The sequence below is a fragment of the Stenella coeruleoalba genome (assembly GCF_951394435.1).
Source record: "Stenella coeruleoalba genome assembly, chromosome: 17".
NCBI lineage: Eukaryota > Metazoa > Chordata > Mammalia > Artiodactyla > Delphinidae > Stenella > Stenella coeruleoalba.
The window spans coordinates 23,806,079-23,826,136 of NC_137163.1; the positions used below are offsets into that span (position 1 = coordinate 23,806,079).

At 34.8% G+C, this 20,058-nt stretch overlaps 1 protein-coding gene and 1 long non-coding RNA gene across 4 annotated transcripts in view; one reads left to right on the plus strand and one right to left on the minus strand.

Annotated features, from left to right (window-relative positions):
- Positions 1 to 10,779, minus strand: part of LOC307175823 — a 30,611-nt gene extending 19,832 nt beyond the window's left edge. The window contains exons 1-2 of the long non-coding RNA XR_013824498.1: positions 9,981 to 10,779; positions 8,905 to 8,938 (exon numbers count right to left, since the gene is read on the minus strand). This is a non-coding gene — a long non-coding RNA (uncharacterized lncRNA). The remainder of the gene's footprint in view (positions 1 to 8,904; positions 8,939 to 9,980) is intronic.
- Positions 1 to 20,058, plus strand: part of CSMD3 (CUB and Sushi multiple domains 3) — a gene marked incomplete at its 5' end in the record, with an annotated part of 1,071,061 nt that overhangs the window by 161,954 nt on the left and 889,049 nt on the right. The gene's annotated exons all lie outside the window — the stretch shown is intronic.

Below are 20,058 nucleotides of genomic sequence, written 5' to 3' on the forward strand. Positions count from 1 at the left end.
ACACCTCTTCCTGAATTAGTCTGTTTCTGCATATGTGTATAAAATTATAGCCCTGTTTTCTAGTGGATCACGAGCCCATCCTTCCTATAAACTAGTTTTTAAATTATTGCTTTCTTTCTTCAATACTATTGTCATAGATTAGTTCTGCTTTTTCTAGGAACAAGATCCACAAAGACCTACCCATACTTAAGGTAAGTGTAGTCACATCAAATACTTTAAAGCCCGGGAAAATAATGTAACTGGGCAACAGTAAAGAGCATTAGGTAATGAGAGAATTCATGCATGACGCAAAGGCAGTCAAATTCAATTTGAAAATGCTCTTTCAAACAAAAGTCTTCAGGCCAAACTCTGCCTATCTACCACGAGATTTTCACTGTTGAAAAGCTTTGATAGCCTGCTGGTGTAAATATTTTCACCTTACTGTAATTTGATTTAAAAAATATAAAAAATCACAACGAAGAACAGATTACATCCAGTGTAGTCCCTGTTTCAATAAATATCTAAAACTCAAGAGGAGTCATATAGCTGTCATCTAAGACTTTCTTCAGAGACCATCTTTCCAAATATTAAATGGGACCTTCTTGGAAGGACATATAGATCTCAAATGTTTCCATGCCAAACACCCACTGTCCTTTAGTTAGACTGTCTAAGATTTTACCATTTTCACAGAGTATACCTTAATACATGATATAAATAATTTGTTCATTTTTTAATAAAGAGCACTGTCAGTTAAGCTGACATTTTCAGCAATTGCAATTACATTTATTTTATTATTTTTCAGTGTTTTTTTTTTACATTAAGACTTTTTTTTTTTAGAGAAGTATAAGGTTTACAGCAAAATTAAGGGGAAGGTACGGAGACTATCCTTAAACCCCCTACTGTTTAAACAATTAAAGAATTTTTTGAACATCATATATTAAAAATAATTATGGTTAAAAATTCATTTCTTCAACATGGAGCTATATAAACAAAAATAATTCTAAACATTAAAACAAATTAGCATTAATTTTAATCTAAATTACTTTCCTTATAATTATTTTCCAGATTATTATCTTTGTAATATGGTACACATGAGGTAGATACATTATGCTTTGTCATTATTTTTAAGCATTGTGTACAGCACTTTTCCTGAAGATCCCAGTTCAAAACAGCAACCAATTGCTTCATTATTTCATCACCACTTATGAGATATATGACATTTTTAATAAATCAGCTAATTCATAGGTCCAAATAATACTAGAATAAATTAGATTTCTGAAATTTTATTCTATGAATGTCTCCCAAGAGTCAGATGCAATGTGGTTCCCTACTTAAATATTGTTTTAAATGTTTTTAAAAACATGGTTCTGACTGTTGCCTCAATCTCCCACATTATCAGATACGTGCAAAAGATAATATGATCTATCTTAAGAAGATTCCTGTCATTTGCAAGCAGTAGAAATGTTACCGTAGGTTTTATTATATTTCAATTAGATCACTGGCTATTATTATAAGAAGTTAATGTACAACTCTCCCAATGTAGCTGCTATTGTTTGAACTCTTTTATATTATTAACAGAAGGTATAAAATAATATGCATTGCTAGTAAGTTAGTTAAGAACTTGTTTCTAAAACAGGGAGGTAACAATCCAATAGGGTAATTTTTAAATCCATAAAGAATAACCCCCAAATCATAAATGGTGCTTATGGAAATTTTCTTCTCATAAAAGCAACCAGAACCCTGAAAAATTTGTTAAAATTGCTTTCAGCACTCTACCAAAAGCTTGCAGCAATCCAAGGAGAGTTTATTCAAGAAAAATGATTTAATGTCATTAAGAATAATAGTTTTGTGATGGATTACATTGCCCCTATTCCTTTCCCCACTTTTCAGATGTATAATAGCCTTGAAAACTAGCAGCCCCACTACCACAGCAACTGTAAAAACTTGCAACCATAAAAACAAGCTACCTAACAGACACTGAAAAAGGCAGATCAGGTGTGGAGTTCATCAGAAAGCTCCATTCCTGGAAAACTGTCACTATTTAAACTGTCTTTGACCTGACCCAGAGCTTCTCAAGTGAGAACAGCCTATTCTCCACAGCTTTTATCAAAGGGGAAATATTTTTGAAAAGGCAATTGTTTAACGTAAGAGCTGCTGCAAGAAGTGATATCAGTTAGTGCAGACAAGAGTCTGACCAAAAAACATCTCATCTAGGGAATGAGACATCCACAGAAGGCTTTAAAAACATCTAACATATTCCCAGAGACTTGGAAGACCACGTACATTTGCAGGGCTGTGTTCATGCCCAGGAAAGACCTGAGAAAACATGAAACTCTACTTACTGACCTCTCTAAGCGGGACGCGAAGGGGAAGGAAAAATTGCAAATTGCAGGAACCTTGCATGTGTGCCCCAGCACACAAACAGAGCCTCTCAGGAAATGTCAAAGATATGTTGGTTCAAGGCATTAAAAAAAAAACAGCCATCAAATCATTAGCCAAGTGCTGAGCTAACTGAGCAGACTTCTGTGGCCACACACAACAGGGGATAGAGACTTTAAAAATTAAACTAACCAACCAGGAATGTATGGCACATAAACAGGGGAAAAAAGTGGTCAATAGAAACAGTATCTGAGAAAGCCCCAGATACTTGAAGTACTAGCCAAAAACTTTAAGTCAATTATTATACAAATGCTTAAGAAGTAAACAATATCTAAAGAACTAAAGAGAAGTATGAGAATGATTTCTTACCAAATAGAAAGTAGCAATAAAGAGATAGAAATATTAAAAAGAATCAAAATAGAAATTCTGGAGTTGAAAAGTACAACTGAAATGAAAAATTTACTAGAGAGGCATAACAGGAGATTTAAGTTGGCAGGAGACAGAATTAGTGAACTAAATGATAGATCAACTGAGATTTTCCAGTCCAAGAACCAGAAACAAAAATGAATGACTAGCACCTCAGACATCTGTAGCACAAAATCAAATGTATTAATATAAATCATAATGGGAATCCTGGAAGGAGAAGAGAGAGAGAGATAGAAAGAATATTTGAATAAATAAATGGGAAAAAATATTTTTCTGGATTTTATGAAAAACATTAATCTAGACATTCACCTAGACACATCACAGTCAAATTGTCAAAAGCCTAAAAGAAGGAGAGAAACGTGAACGCACAAGAGAAAACTCATCATACACAAGAGATCGTCAACAAGGTTAACTGTTGACTTCACATCAGAAACCATGGAGGTCAAAAGCAGGGGTGAAACATGTTCAAAGTGTTGAAAGTAATACTGTCAACCAAGACTTCTATATCTTTCAAAAATAAAGGAGAAGATATGGGGATACATGTATATGTATAGCTGATTCACTTTGTTATAAAGCAGAAAGTAACACACCATTGTAAAGCAATTATACTCTAATAAAGATGTTAAAGAAAATAAAGGAGAAATTACTATATTCCTAGATAAACCAAAACTGAGAGAATTTGTCATGAGCAGTACTGTCTCACAGGAATACTAAAGGAAGTCCTTCAGGTTGAAAAACAATGACATTAGAAAGTAACTCAAATCCACACAAAGAAGTAGAAAGTGTCACTAAAGTTCATTACATACACAATATAAAATACAGTATAAATGTATTTTTGTTTGTAATTCTTTTATTCTCCTATCTGAATTTAAAAAAACAACTGCATAAAGCAATAATTATAAAACTGTTGATGGGCTCATAATGTATGAATATGTATTTGTATGACAATGACAGCAGAAAGGAGAGTGGAGAGAGTGGAACTTTACTGAAGGACATCTTTTGTATACTACTGAAAATAAATTGGTATTAATCCTAATTAAATTATTTTAAATTAATATGTTAATGTAATCTGCAAAAAGCACTAAGAAAACAACACAAAATATAAAGTAAAATAAAAAAAACAAAGGAATTAAAGTGGTACATTAGAAAATATATATTTAGCACAAAAGAAAGCAGTGATGGAAGACTAGAGAGATGATATAACGGATATAGAAAACAAACATCAAAGTGGCAGACAGATGGTAACTTCTCAGTAGTTCCATTAAATATAAATGGATTAAACACTCCAAAAGGCAAAGACCGGCAGAATGAATTAAAAAACTAATCCAACTCTATGCTGTCCACAAGAGAAAAATAGGGTGAATGTAAAAGAACAGAAAAATACATGCTATGCAAACAGTAACAAAGAGAGAGCTAGAATGGCTACACTAATATCAGACAAAATGGACTTTAAGACAAAAAAATGTTACTACAGATAAAGGACATTTTATAATGATAAAAGGGCCAATGCATCAGAAAGACTTAATTATAAATATACATGCCCCTAGAAACAGAGGCCAAAACTACAGGAAGCAAAAATTGACAGAAGTGAAGGGGATAATGGATCATTCAACAATAGCTGGTGACTTTAATGTCCCATTTTCAATAATGGACAAACCAACTAGGCAAAAGATGAATAAGGAAATAGAAGACTTGAACAACACTATATACCAGTTAAACTTGATAGGTATGTATGGAACACTCTACCCAATGACAGAAGATATAAAACATTCCAGATATAAACCTTTATATTTATGATCAATTCAAGAAGGCTGACAAGACAATTCAATGAAGAAAGAACAGTCTTTTCAAAAATGGTGCTAGGACAACTGGATATCCACATTCCATAAAATGAACCTTGATTACTACCTCACACTATACAGAAAATTAAAACAAAATGGGTTATAGACCTAAATGTAAGACTAAAACTACAAAACTCTTGGATGAAAGTGGGGGTAAATATCTTTGACTTTGGGTTAGGCATTAGCTTATTACATATGATACCAAAAGCATAAGTACTTATATCTAGATTATATAAAAAAATTCTTACAACTCAACAATAAAAATACAAATAACTCAATTTTAAAATGGGCAAAGTTTTCAATAGCCAGTCTATAAAGCAGGTAGTAAAATGGCCGACTAGCACATTAAAAAATGTTCAACATCAACAGTCAATGGGGAAATGTAAATCAAAACCACACAAGAACACATCGGTAGAATGGCTAAATAAAAAAGACTAACAATAGTCAGTGTTGGCAAGGATATGGAGAAATTGGAACCCTGTACATTGCTGATGGCTATGTAAAATATAACAGCCACTTTGGCAAATTGTTTGACACTTGTTCAAAATGATTGACATGGAGTTACCTTACAAATCCAGGAATTTCACTCGTAGGTATATATCCAAAAGAATAGAAGACAGGTATTTAAACAGAAACACAAATGGTCATCGCAGTACAATTCAGCAATAGCCAAAATGTGGAAACAACCCAAATGATCACCAAGTGATGACTGGATGTTTTAAAAAGTAGTATAACCATACAATGAAATATTATTCAGCAATCAAAATAAGTGAAACACTGATACTTGCTACAACATGCATGAACCTAGAAAACCTGAAAACAGAAGACTACATACTGTATTATTTCTTTTATAAAATATCCAGAATAGACAATCCTATAGAAATAGGATGTAGGTAAGTAGTTGACAGAGAATAAGAGAAGATGGGAATGGGAATTGATCACTAATGAGCTGGGATTTCTTTTGGGGGTAATTAACATTCTGAAATTAGACAGTAGTGATATTTGCATAACTGTGATTATATTAAAAACCACTGAATTTTACATTTTAACAGGATGGTGTGTATGTCATATGAATCATATCCCAATGAAAGTGTTATTAAAGAAAAAAAAGCAGCAGATAAGTAATTTTATATCAAATACATTTTTTTCCTCCTTCAGCCCTAGGTAGAAGTTAATATATATCACGTCTGTGGTTTATAGAGATAAAGAAATATGCAAAATAAAATTGAAAACAGAGAAATAAAATAAAAATATACAAATGAAAAATCACTTTAATCACCTTTTAAATTCATGCAAATCTATTATAGGTTTCAGCAAATTTGTCTTCTATTTATTTATGTTTGAATATCACAACTTTTTAAATAGGCTGTGAAAGTCTCTGGGATATTTCAACAACGTTTACAGAAAGAGAGAAATCTTTTCATTTGTTTCTCCTGAAAATCATTTTGTAACTGGTTAGGTAATAAAGGCTTGAGAATCCTGAGAATTTGCATTACATTCTTGGTATAATCTATGCACTCCTAGAAATTTCCAATTTAATAGAGAGAAACACACCTCACACATAGTATAATTTTACATCTTGGAATAAGGAAAGTATGCATGTAAACATTTCATATTTAAACTACATATATGAAATGTATTCCCTTGTTACCACAAATCTGCATCAAAAAATCAATTAATTTCCTTAGAACATTCAAAAGGACCTCAAATTTCATTCCGTTACCTAAAGATGAGTTCTCACAAGAGAGAAGTGTTGTTAGTTACATAGTAGAAGCAGACCACAGTGTGACAGAGATCTAATCACTTGTTTTTACTATTGTATTATTATGATTTCTGACTTTCAGATTGGTGAATTTCAGCCATTCTGGCAGCTGTCCACAGAAATTTCAGTCACTTATTGTAAGTAGTTACATGCTGCAAGGCACAGAGGTAATACATAGCTAACAGATAACAGTAAATTGAAAACAGTAAATGACTCCTCAGCTTCTGAAACAATATCTGATAAGTTAGAGAAACAAATAAAAAGAACTCCATCATACTAATATTTTAAATGTCCCTAAACAACAAGGCTAACTATAATATGTTGATTTTCTTTTAATAAAAGTAACATATGGCTTCTTAATATATTTACATTAATCATTTAGTTTTCATAATTGTTTTTGTATTAAATTTTAAATATCTTTTTCACTTTAAATTCATAATGTAGTTATTCAACCTTAAGCAAAAGTTCAAACTATTTTCTTTCAAAATATAATGGTATTAATACTTTTAGTATAATACATATTTTACCTATCTAAAATTGTGTATATATACTTAGTTATTGTTCACATAAATGGTTATCCTGCTTACCAAATCTAGTATTCAGTGCACATCAGGACCTATCAGAAAGAAAAAAAAAGTAGCACTTTTCTGGTGTCAGCATGGATGCTTTTCTGAAAAAGTCAGTGATGTGTGTCAGAGGACAGGATAGGATCTTCCCACTCAAATTTTATTTTCCCTCTTGAAGTGACATCCATTCTTTGGAATTTCTAATACTTAATGCCTTAGGAGCAACCTCTTTTATTGAGAGATTTTAAAGTGTTTTTCCTTCTGAAAATTGTACTTCCTCACTCCCATTTTGCAACTTACCTTTTTTGTACTTGATATATTCTTTTTTTAGCAAAGACTCTAGGCAACCAAATACCTGACATTTACAAAGAGCATTCAAACAATTAATCAGGACAATTCCATATTAAATATATAATCTAGTGTAAAATCTAATGTTTTTCTTATTTAAGATTCTACAAATTCATTTTGTGAGAAGATATTTGTGATAAAATAGGTCAACTATTATTATTTGCTCTTATCTCTTCAGAGGCCCACTGCTAGGTGCCTTATATATGTGCTAGGCATGGAGCTCATTCCACAGGCTCGGGTTTTGCTACTGCTGCCACTGATGGGGCAAAAACTTAATTTAGTTCCTTTATTGACATTTTCACCAGGTTTTTCAGAGGATAGGGATAATCTTGATATCTTTTCTTCTAGTTATTCTTATTTGAGACTAGAAAAGTCTCAGCATTTCAGAATATTTTCTGCTTCTATTTTGGTCACCCTTCCTAGAATCTTTAAAGAGAATACAAACTACTTGAATGAAGGAAAGAAAAAAGAAGAAATAAAAGGAGAAAAAGAAAAACAATATAGGTAATATATTAAAAATATGATTCTATCATATATATTATCTGATTTGTTCCTCTCAACAACCCCTTTGATATGTTTTATTATCCACAATTTCCAGGTGAAGAAATAGACTTGAAGAGATTAACTCACTTGAAACCAAAAAGAAAAGAGGCAAAAACTAATCACAAATAAATGATACAAATTTGATCTTACTACAAAGCCTCTACATTTTGTAATTCACACGTATCAGTTTTTCTTGGAAGAATAATTTTGAAACGAAGATACTATTTAGGAGAATGTAGCTCATTAGATCATCTGTTCATGTTTCAACATATGAACAAATAAATGAGGTTACATTTGATACACATATTTGAATGTAGGAATTTTGTTTAATAATACACTTATTTGACATATAATTTTACATTTAATTAGAAGATACAAGAGAAATAACTATGTTAATTATTGATGTGAAACTATGTTAATTATTAATGCAGAATACTCTTAGAAATTGTCATAGAAAATCCACACTATAGCCAGACTTGGCCTTTATCCTTTTCAGGGTTACATACATTTCTCACCCTTTCAACACCTTTTCTTCTTAATAATAATACAGTAATAATAAAAACTTTTACTTCTTTAAAGGTGGAATATTTGAAATTTATGGCTATAAGCTTATTTTACAAACTGCAAAATATTAAAATGTTTCCTCTAATTGCATAATGTCACAATTTTAATAAGGAAGATTTATCCGGTATATAAATAAATACTGCTTTTATACCCCCAAAACTACTCAGAGACGCTTATTGGTTTATGCCTTATTCGAAAACTCCATTTCTTACTCACAATGGAATGTTTAAGGTATCAGAATGACTGGGTGAATTAGAGCTGAAAACCATTCTAGGGACTAAGGCAAATTTAGAAGATTTAACCTGAAGCTTATATTAAATATTAAATATTTTAGTCATCATTCTCAACTGGGTTTACAAATACTGGCTCTTTCAAAAAGTCTCCACTTTCATCATATTCTGATTCCCAAATCTAATGCTTCCCCATGCACAACAATAAAATATCTTTAGATAGGAATATCCTCAAATTTCCATCATTAAATCAATGAAACACTTACCATTTGTTGTCAGTCCTCTGCTCTTTCTTTTTTGCTAAAAGAGGGAATTTATATTTGTTATTTACATTGTTTAAAACATTTCAGAATCAGCTCCCCTACCCCCCAAAAGATTGCCAAGTGGAATTTTGATTGGAATTTCATTAAATAGGTAAATCAATTTAGGATAACTAACTGTTTTACTGAAATGAGTTTTCCAATCCAAGAACATGTTATATCCCACCATTATTTAAAATTTTTTCTCACTGACACTGTAGAGTTTTTTGAACAACTTAGACATCTTCATTGTACACTAGGTTTTCTATGAATAATACATGTTCTACTTCTTCCTTTCCAATCTTTATATCTTGTCCCAGTTACTAATGTTGTGTAAAAAAAGCATTTTTTTTTTCTAAGTCCAAGATGTCTCAGTTCTCTGTAAGGGCACCCTGCTACCTCAGGCAGGGTTCTCCCAGGGAACAAGGCTGAGAGTTGACGCTAGCTGCCAACTGTGCGCTCAGCCGGGCGAGCGCCCGCACATGGCCGCTCCAGCGTGACCGCTCAGGGTACTAGACTTCTAACATGGCAGCCAGGCAGCCAAATGGTCAGTCAACAAAGTAGAAGTTACACTATCTTTTGTGTTCTAGCCTCAGAAATCACTAAGCATCCTTTCTGCCTCATTCTATCGTTTACAAGCCAGTCGCAAACCTGCCCAGATTTAAGCGTAGGGGACACTGACTTTACCTCTTATTGAGGGGCACCTACTAATTTGCTGTCATATTTAAGACTCTCTCAGTCTACAATCTGGCCCCGAATTATTTACATTGCTCCAACATGCAAATTGCACTCACTCCCTAAAGGACGCCATGAGTCTCCATTATTATATTATTAGTCTCAGCTGTGATGTTCACAATCTTGACATTTGTATCAAGTGGTCTTGAAGATGAGGTTACTCAGATACAGTTCCTTGAGTAAAATCATTCCTCTGGTTCCGGACACCATAAACTACAGAGATAAGTTATCAACTGCCCCTCGACCCCACCTCAACACACACAACACACAACAAAGGAATAAACAGCAAGTAACCACAAAAACCAAACCTGTTAAAAAGCTGAGGTAGGGGCTTTCAGCGGTGGGACTCGGCTGCCCGGCGGCAGACGCTCTAGCGGAGGTTTCTCGGTACTGCGGCTCTGAGGACCTTCGGTACTGCGGCTCTGAGGACCTTTGCCTCTGCTTCTGTTTCTTCCGCGCAGCGCGGAAGCAGCTGTGAGGCCCGAGGAGGCGCCCGTGCCGCACGCGGTTCCCCAGATTCTGGAGGTGAGACGGGAGGCCTGCGCGTGCCCTCGGGAACCCCAGTTAGGACTCTTGGGGGTCTGGGTGTGGGCCGCAGAGGTCCAGGGACCCAGAGACTGAGGGCCGTGCAGGGGGCCGAGGGGTCGGACTGGGTTTCGAGGGCCCAGGCCTCCGGCGTCGCGCTGTCAGTGAGGGGCGGGCCCCCAATCTGGGCCGCTTAGGTTGGGGAGCCAGGCCCAGGCCTCACCTGAGGAGTTAGCAGGTGTGGCAGGTGCCCTAGAGCCGCCCTTGACTTCTGGGAACGAGAACTGCTTTCTATGGCTTTGTTTCTAGGGCTTCCTTTAGGCCTTTTGCTGGCTGCCTGGGAAGCCCTGAGGTGGGCTGGAGATACCCGGTAAAGGTCTGTAGTGGGATCAGGCCTCGTCGGCATCCCTGGTATTGGAAAAGGTGACATCGGACAGAGGGAGAATATTTAGGGTTAGCGCTACAGGTTCAATATTTGAAAATAAAACAGCAAGCAAAGACTGGACCCGGGCTTCCCTGGTGGCGCCGTGGTTGAGAGTCCGCCTGCTGATGCAGGGGACACGGGTTCGTGCCCCGGTCCGAGAAGGTCCCACATGCCGCGGAGCGGCTGGGCCCGTGAGTCATGGCCGCTGAGCCTGCGCGTCCGGAGCCTGTGCGCCACAACAGTGAGAGGCCTGCGTACCGAAAAAAAAAAAAAAAAAAAAAAAAGACTGGACCCTAGCACCCTGAGCAGTATGGAGAATGTACTAGAACACGCAGTGGTTGAGAAACTTTAGTTTTAACATTTACACCTAATCTGGAATGGGGAATAATCCAGTCAGAAATTCACAGGACGGTAAAAGCTGGAAAACACCCCAAAGCTCCCTGAGGGTGGGTACTTTTATAGTGAAGGAAACTGAGGCCCAGAGCTATGAAATGACTGGCCCAAGGTCATGTGATTAGTTTAAGGCTCATGTTGGTATTTGAGGGCGAGGCATTTTTGATGTAGTGGTTAAAGTTAAGGCCCTGATTTAAGACCTCCATCTGCCTTTTGTTGCTGTTGCTTTTCTGCTGTTTATTTACTCTTTGTGCCCCAGTTCTTCCCAAGTAATGGATATAATAATACCTGATGGAGTTGCTAGAATTAAATTAAGGTTTGTGTAAAATAGGACAAGGAGGTCTGATACATGTTAACTGCTGGATAAATTATGATTGCAATAAATTATTATAGTCTGAATGGTGTTGGACCACTACACTGACATCCTAGTCTTTGAGTTGGTTAAGTCATGTTTCCCAGGACCTGAAGTCAAATTTATGGCGATGGAAGGAGGGACCTGGACCTTGTGGGTTAACTTCTGGGCATGACACAAATGAACGCTGGTTGATGGAAGTTAAACTCAGCTAACTATTAAAAGCTTGGGAGGACAAAGTTGGGCCACAGTTAAGTCTCTTTACCTCTAATTTAGGAAATAGAACTTTTTGTTTAATTTTTCAATAAGTATATTTTTTTAAAGGGAAGAATTGTATTGTTCTTTGAAATCATTTTGTATTTAAGTATTTTGCCAGCAGTGTTTGAGGGTTATGAATAGAATCACGGCCATGTTGTACATTTGCTGAAATTATACTTGGAGTAGAGATAAAGAGCTGTGTGGGAAGTCGCCTGTGCATGTGCACAAGCAAACAAGCTAGGTAACTTGATCATGAGAAGGCTAGAATGAACTGTTACTAGAGTAAATGTTGTGCAAGAATCAGATTTTCTAACCTGTCTGAAAATGGGTGTCAGCATTGTTCCACACCTTATTATCTCTACTCTGCAGTTCAACTAGCACATTATTTTCCAAGGACCACAAAGGTAAATGTTTTGATAGAAGTTGTTGCTGCAGTTTTGGCAACCATGTTGTAATATCCTTTCAGTTACAAAGTTCACTTTGCCCTGCAAGATAACTTAAGGGCATGAAGTGACAGTTGGTAAGCATTAATACAGGCTCAAGAGACTTGAAATCCAGGCCCAGCATGGTAACTAGCACATGAACCACTTTGGTTTTCACATCTTTAAAATGGGAATGAGAAGTCTCCTGGACACTTTACCATTCATTAGGGGCCTCTTGGGAAGGACAAATAAGATGGTGCACAGGAAACTGTTTTGAAGAGTGTAATGAATTGTGCAAATAGAAGAATCTACAATTCATAACACTCCTAGGAAATAATAAAAGTGCCTGAACATAGTTGCAACCTATATAGCTTACTGTAGAATTTTGTCAGGAAAGTGCAGATTGAATGATTTGTTACTGCAACAGCTGTACATTTAAATTAAGTTTAACTGGGACTTCCCTGGCAGTCCTGTGGTTAAGACTTTATGCTTCCACTGAGGGGGGTGCGGGTTTGATCCCTTGTTGGGGAACTGGGATCCCGCATGCTGTGCGGCATGGCCAAAAAATAAATAAATAAATATAATTTAAGTTTAACTGTGACCTTTGAACATTATTTGGAGATTTTTTAAAAAGGATTTAGGGAATCTGCAGCAATATGGTTTGAGTATTCACATCTTAAAACTACTTAGCTTAAGAGAAAAAGTGTTATGGAAAAGTTGATTCCAATATTCCTGTCAACAAAAAACAAAACTCAAAACTGTAAACAAGGCAGTATGAACTATTTGTAAATGGATGAGCATTTACAATAAGACCACTTCATATTCTATGTACTTTTTTCTTCCTTTAAATGTTTTTAGTTTTTGACTAGATGCACAGGTAGTTAAATAAGCAGGTACAAAAAGTAGTAGTAAAATGGTTTATTTGTGGCTAGAATCAGTTCCTTTTAAGTGGATATGTTCCAATCTAAGAGTTACAGTTTCTTATTTTCCTTAAAACTCAAGAGTTTTAGAACCACTAAGATGGTGTAACTGGGCAATACCTGGTAATAGTAAAAAAATCACTGCTAATGTTGAGTACATACTGTAAGCCAGTCACTGTCATGAGCACTTTACATGCATTTTGTTTATACAATAACCCTGAGAAGTAGGTAGTGCTAATCTCATTTTAAAGATGGAAAAACTGAGGCCAGAGGTTAGTAATTCACCCACTATGCCAGTTTATTAAGTAGTTGAGGCAGGATTATGACATTTAAATTCCTGCTCATAAACGCTGCCAAATGTGGAACTGTGACCTTGGACAAGTTCTGTAATTTATTTTAGCTTTTGTTTCCTCATATGTCAAATGGAGATGACATATGAGGTTCTTGAACTTCCTATGGTTCTTGTTAGGATTAAATTAGATAATTTAAGGTATCTAAAACCCACAAGTCTTAAAATTTTAAAAGGGTATGTTGTGAGTGGATAGCTTCCATGAAAGAAAGACTACCTCATTTTCTTTTTTGACTACCTCATTTTTTATTACACACTACCAATTTTTAAAATCACATTTTTATTTTTATTTATGTTTTATTTATTTATTTATTTTTACGGTACGCGGGCCTCTCACTGTTGTGGTCTCTCCCGTTGCGGAGCACAGGCTCCGGACGCGCAGGCTCAGCGGCCACGGCTCGCGGGCCCAGCGGCCACGGCTCGCGGGCCCAGCCGCTCCGCGGCATGTGGGATCTTCCCAGACCGGGGCACGAACCCACGTCCCCTGCATCGGCAGGCGGACTCTCAACAACTGCGCCACCAGGGAAGCCCAAAATCACATTTTTATTAAACAACCAAAAGCAATAGCCAGGTCATTTCTTCTGTTTCTCTCTCTAATTTCTCATGGATTAAAGGAATTACAGTTGAAACTTCCTAACATTTAAGAGACAGAGTCACACAAAGAAAAGCCCAGAACCAAATGGCTTCATTGGTGAATTCTACTAAATACTTGAGGAAAAATTATCAATCCTTCCCAACTCTTCCAAAAACAGAATTAGGAAGAACACTTCCCAACACATTCTATGAGGCCAATATTACCCAGTACCACAATCGAACACTTCACAAGAAAAGAAAATCATAGACCAATATGTGTTATGCAAATAGATGTGAAAATTGTCTCAACTTGAAAAGATAAAATATAAACATTTAAATTTAATAAACTTAAAAATAAATTGAGCTTCCATTTGTGTTAAGGATTTCTTTTTTTTCTGAATGGAATTTTTTTCTTAATCAACTCTTGAGGATAAAGCTTGAGAGGTGACAAATTTAATATTTATATAATGTTTGCCCATTCCTAAATTTGAACTAAATAGTTGTCTGGATTTGCTAAAATTTGATGCAGAATATGTCTATTTATGTTAAATAGAATATTTTGTGTTCAGTTGAAGTCTCATGTATATTAGTAAATATATAGTATTTATATTCCTCTGTCTAGCTTTTTTCATTTAGCATAGTAAATAGCTTGTGGTTGGGTATTTTCTTTTTTTCATTCTGACTATATTTATCTTATAATTAGAGTTTATAGTCTGTTTATAGTTAACTTAATTCTCTCCATAGTAGAGTAAATATCTACCATAATCTTATACCATAATATTTGTATTCTAGTTGCTCCACCAATTCAGTGTTTTTATTTTCTTCTTCATTGTTCTTTTTTTTTGGATCAATAAATATTTTTTTATTTTGTCCTTCCATTCCAATTTGATCTTCCACCTTAGTTATAATTTTTATTCCATTCATAATTAATATTCTATTTTGTTTATAATTGCAAGTTTAAAAAAATCTGGATACTGAATATAATTTTAGTTTCTGGGCATAATCTATTTTTATAAGATATTCTTTTTCACTTTACAGTCAAGAATTTATTAAAAGGAATCTAAGGATTACTACTTTAATGACACAATGGCTTCAACCATGATATTGTTTAGAAATAAATCAGTGGTAGATAGACACATATATATGAGTAATTATTCATTGAATATGACATCAATTTATGCATGAGTTTAATTGAATATGAGTTAATTGATATTATAACTTCAATTCAGTATAATTTCAAATGTTATTACTGACTTAATGACATAATGTTTAGTATTAATTTTTAGATATTGTATCTAATAATTTCATTTTTGAAAATAAGATGATTAAGCCTACAAAAATTGTGGAAACAACAAGTTAAGAACTTATAGTTATCAATTATTAAAATTTATTTCTTAACTTTTGTACTTGCAAAGTCTAACTCAACTTTAATCTGATTTTTTAAAATATTGCTAGGGAAATGATTAGAAGGATAAAAACTAAATGTTACACCTACATAAAAATAATGTTATGAAACACTAAATCTGTTGCAGTTGGAAACACATTTGTGGGTGGAACACTTACAATAGAGTTTCCCAGACTGTTTCTTTCTTTTAGTTTAGGTTGAGGTTTTATGAGAGTAATGTTCCTAAAAGAGCCAATGAGCCAACAGATGTCACTTATGGGTGATCAAATACCATAGTGAAGGCAAGGTATTTGATTACCTGAAAAGTTATTCTCTAACACACTGGACATTACTCCTATAATAGAAGTTGATACAAAAAAAAAGTTGATTTGATAATGACTACTTTTTTTTTAACCACATGAGAGTTTAAAAATTCAGCTTTTCACTTTCACTTTTACTGCTAGTCTGCCCAGATCCTTGCTATTCAAAATGTAGTTCATAGAATCAGCAGCTATAATCACCTGACAGCATATTAGAAATGAAAATATTAGGCCTCACCTCAGACTTACTGAATTACATTGTGCATTTTAATATATCACCAAATGATATTAATGTATATTACAATATGAGAAATCCTGTCTGGATAGCTTAAGGTCATCTCCAAACAGTGAAAAAGATAGAAGAAAATAAGAGTAATGTGTCTTTAAAAATTGACCAAATTGAAAAATAACTTGAACCGTGTTTTTTTCCTCTAATTATCATGGTTAAAATTGATGATAGTAATTTAGTTCTTTAATATTTTTCAATAAGTTTAAAAAAACTAAGTTTTTAAAAAACGCAAGTATGTAAAATATACGTTCTTCCACTAGTAAATAACCAATGTCAGGAAAAGTACATGGAAGTTACATACCAATACTTTTAATGTTTTAATTACATACAGTTATAATTTTGTCTTCTTCAGAGCTTTCTTGAATTTTCAAGCCAAATGAGATAAAATTATAAGCTTATTTTTAAATGTAATATACGTAATCATCTCATTCACTTAAGATCAAACCTTTTATAGAGAGTTATTAAAATTGTGCTTGATTTTCACTTAATCTTTTTGGGAAAAAGTGACTTGAAATTACTCTTGAAATGCATCAGAGAAGATCCCATATGCCGCGGAGCGGCTGGGCCTGCGCGTCCGGAGCCTGTGCTCCGCAACGGGAGAGGCCACAACAGTGAGAGGCCCACGTACCGCAAAAAAAAAAAAAAAAAAAAAAACCTCTAGCTATAGGAAAATGGTTGCATAATTTATAGCTTACAAGCAAAGACTAACAAATTATGACTATGGTGAGTTTAGGGAATGATTATGATAATATTTATGCTAAGTAAAAGAGAAGAATACAAAATTTTGTCAGGAATCCTGAATGTATCCATACACAAGTATGTACATATGCATATATTCAAAGAAATACAAAGTTGCAATAGAGTTAAGGAGATAACTACATGTGCTAGTTTCTGATTTTTTTAAATGACTTGCATTTATAGTGATGAAAATGAACAGAGGTGGCAAGTGTAAAGGGCAGATTTGCATACTTAATTGTGAAATTAGGATTGTTGTAAATCATGTCCATATTAAAAAATTAAAATGAACTGAGAAAATTTAATCTGAAGGAGATGAGTATTTTATAGAAAATACGATAACCTGATAGACATTTTCAAACTTTTAAAAAACTAACATAGGGAAAAGGGACTAAATTGGCTAATAGAAGAAAAAAACTAAAGACCAGAATTAAAACCAAAGTTGCTGGGAGTCAGTATTAAGACATTAGTAACATGGTAATGCTTAGTGTAATGTAAAGCTTTTAAATAAAATCAGTTTTTTAAAAATGGAATGGACAGAAGTATTAGGTACTCGGTGAATGGGAGTATTCAGTAGTCTTTGTATTACCCTTGTATAGAATGTTTTTGAAGAGATTCTTGCATTGCATTTGCTGGAAGTTAGGCTCAAAATATCTAAGCTCTTCTAATCCTTTGATTCTAATAGCACCTGCCCTTAATTTTGAACAAAAGATCTCTGGGGCTGTACAGTGACTTATAGATTGTACGAGCAGAATTAGTCACATACAGGAAGTTGGGCATCACAAAAATTAGTGAAGAATTCTAAAACTGAAAGGAAGGTTAGAGATCATTTCAGCTACTCCCATAATTTTACAATGGATGAAACTGAGGTTCAAAGATGTTAAATTTACTCTAATTAAGTCAACAGTTGTTATCCTTATTTATCTAGCAGCTGCTCATGGCAATTTTAAAACATCTGGCAATTGAGACAGACTATTCAATGGAGATCTTTACTAGCAATTCTTATAGTCCTTAATTTCTATCCCTATGTTAGTTTAAAACATCAGAAAACAAAGGACTCGACCTAGTATTTCAGCATTCCACAGACGTGCTTTCATGGATATAGTTAATTCAAGAATCTGATGATGAGTTTCCTCTCTATGTGTAGGCTCCATGCTGGGTATGGTAGACACAGTGGTAAATACTGCAGTCACAATCCTTATCTTCATGTGATATGGAATCTAGGCAAATGGCCAGGAATATAGATGTAGAAAGTGTAAGTGTGATGAGTATTATCTAGTCAAATTATTTGGCACTACAGTGTATGTAGCAAAGGCATGCACCCTATCTAGGATTGGAAGTGAGGAAGAAGCAGAAAACATTAGAGAGACAAAACTCAAGAGCAAAGATTCAGCAACAAGGTGGGCAAATGGTATATCTGACATATTTAAGGTTTACACAGTCTTAAAAATTTTAGAGGGGAAAATCTGTGTAGGAATTATGCATTTAAATGTATCTCTTCTGTGATTGCCAAACTTTGATTACCTATTTTCTTAATTCACTCCTTTATAAATTCTATGAACTCAGGTTATGTCTGCCATGCTCTTTGGCAATATGCCCATGTTCCTAGGATAGTGTCTAACATATACTGGGCTCTTAATAAATGAGTAAATACACAGTAAGTAGTGAGTATGATTTTCTGCTGACAGGTATGTAACAGATTCACTTTAAAAATTTTTTCTTTAATTGAACTTAATTTTTATTTCAAGTGCCCATAGTGGTGGACGTTCTCACATAAGCCATTGTGTGGTCCTCCCATTCGTCAAGGTTTGCCTTAGACCATTGAGTCATCTGCACATACGTGTTGCTGATAGAAAAATCCATGTACCTGTTTAACAGGGCCCTTTAGATCCAGTGGCTTATTGCTGCTTCAGTCATGTGTTGGACATGTGCATTCATTCCTTGGTCTCATTTGCCATTATGGTTTATGCAGCATTCACAATCTGTGATCTCACCACTGTATCTGTGGTTCTGCCCAATAATCATGTCACAGTTTTACTCTACCCATGACTCATGGGTCTCTTTATTCCCATTCCATGAGACAGTTTATCTGACTATATATTCCTGTACTAATTTCTCACTCTATTTTGGGATAGGTAAGTTTGAGGGAAGAAAACCTAGTTAAGACTTTTGCTTCTTATTCCTTTTGCTTTTAGGATAAGAGTTAGGTTAAATATATCTCAATTATACCTTGAGATGGATATCATTAATATGTGTTGTAAGAATACTGTATACCTGTAGGTGTGGCTAAAAACACTCATTTTAAAAAAATTCAGTTGGGTTTTGACACTCTCAGAGGAAAGACTGAATCTTTCCTATCTGACAGAGGGGCACTCATTTCAAACTTACTCATTTAAGGCAACTTGATAGATCGGTCAGAAAGATCCATGGTATTTGTGCACCTTAAGAAAGTAGCAAACAAATTTTCCTTCAGCACATATTTAAACAAAACCTCTATTAGAAACAACCTCTGAGATATTAACATCTAGAAGATAGATTCACAGCTAGCAAATAACTACACTGAGTACCAGTGGTTTTTCAAATGTAACTTTAATGCTGAGTGTAACTTCACATACATTACTGAGACAGGAGAAAACTGATATGTCGTCAAATTCTAGGTTCTCTGTTATTGCTCTTTATTCATCATTTAGAAGATACTATACAACACTAGAAGAAGGAGATGTATCATTAATAATGCAAATATAACTATAAAAGTAGAGAGTAGGAATGATTAAGATCTTTGATTTGCTGAATTGTGAGCTTTGGATGTTTAAGTGGTGGAGAATCTCCTTATTTTTTACATGATGGGTACTCAGTATATGGAGTAGGAAGAAAATGTTTCAGGAAAATATATATTTAAGTTATTTCTACAGCTTCACTAGAGCAAGTATCAAATAATTTCATTACCCTCTGTAAAGTTGCTTGACTGGAGTTCTTCCAGAATAACATTTGCACATCATTAAGTACTAAGTAATCAGCTGTGAGTTCCTTAAATTTTGTCACACGCTTTAGCTATGCTTGGGAGACCAGGAGGCAGAGTTTAGTATACCTACTAACAGAAAACGTGGGAGGACTAGAAGGAGAACTCATATGTGAAAGAATATGGAACCAGTCATATGGTTGAACCATTATTTTCCAAAAGAGCAAAATGAAATGGTTATGTTTAAAAGGTCAATTTCGGGCTTCCCTGGTGGCGTAGTGGTTGAGAGTCCACCTGCCAATGCAGGGGACACGGGTTCGTGCCCTGGTCCAGGAAGATCCCACATGCTGCAGAGCAGCTGGGCCCGTGAGCCATGGCCGCCGAGCCTGCGCGTCCGGAGCCTGTGCTCTGCAACGGGAGAGGCCACAGCAGTGAGAGGCCCGCGTACCGCAAAAAAAAAAAAAAAAAAAAAAAAAAAAAGCC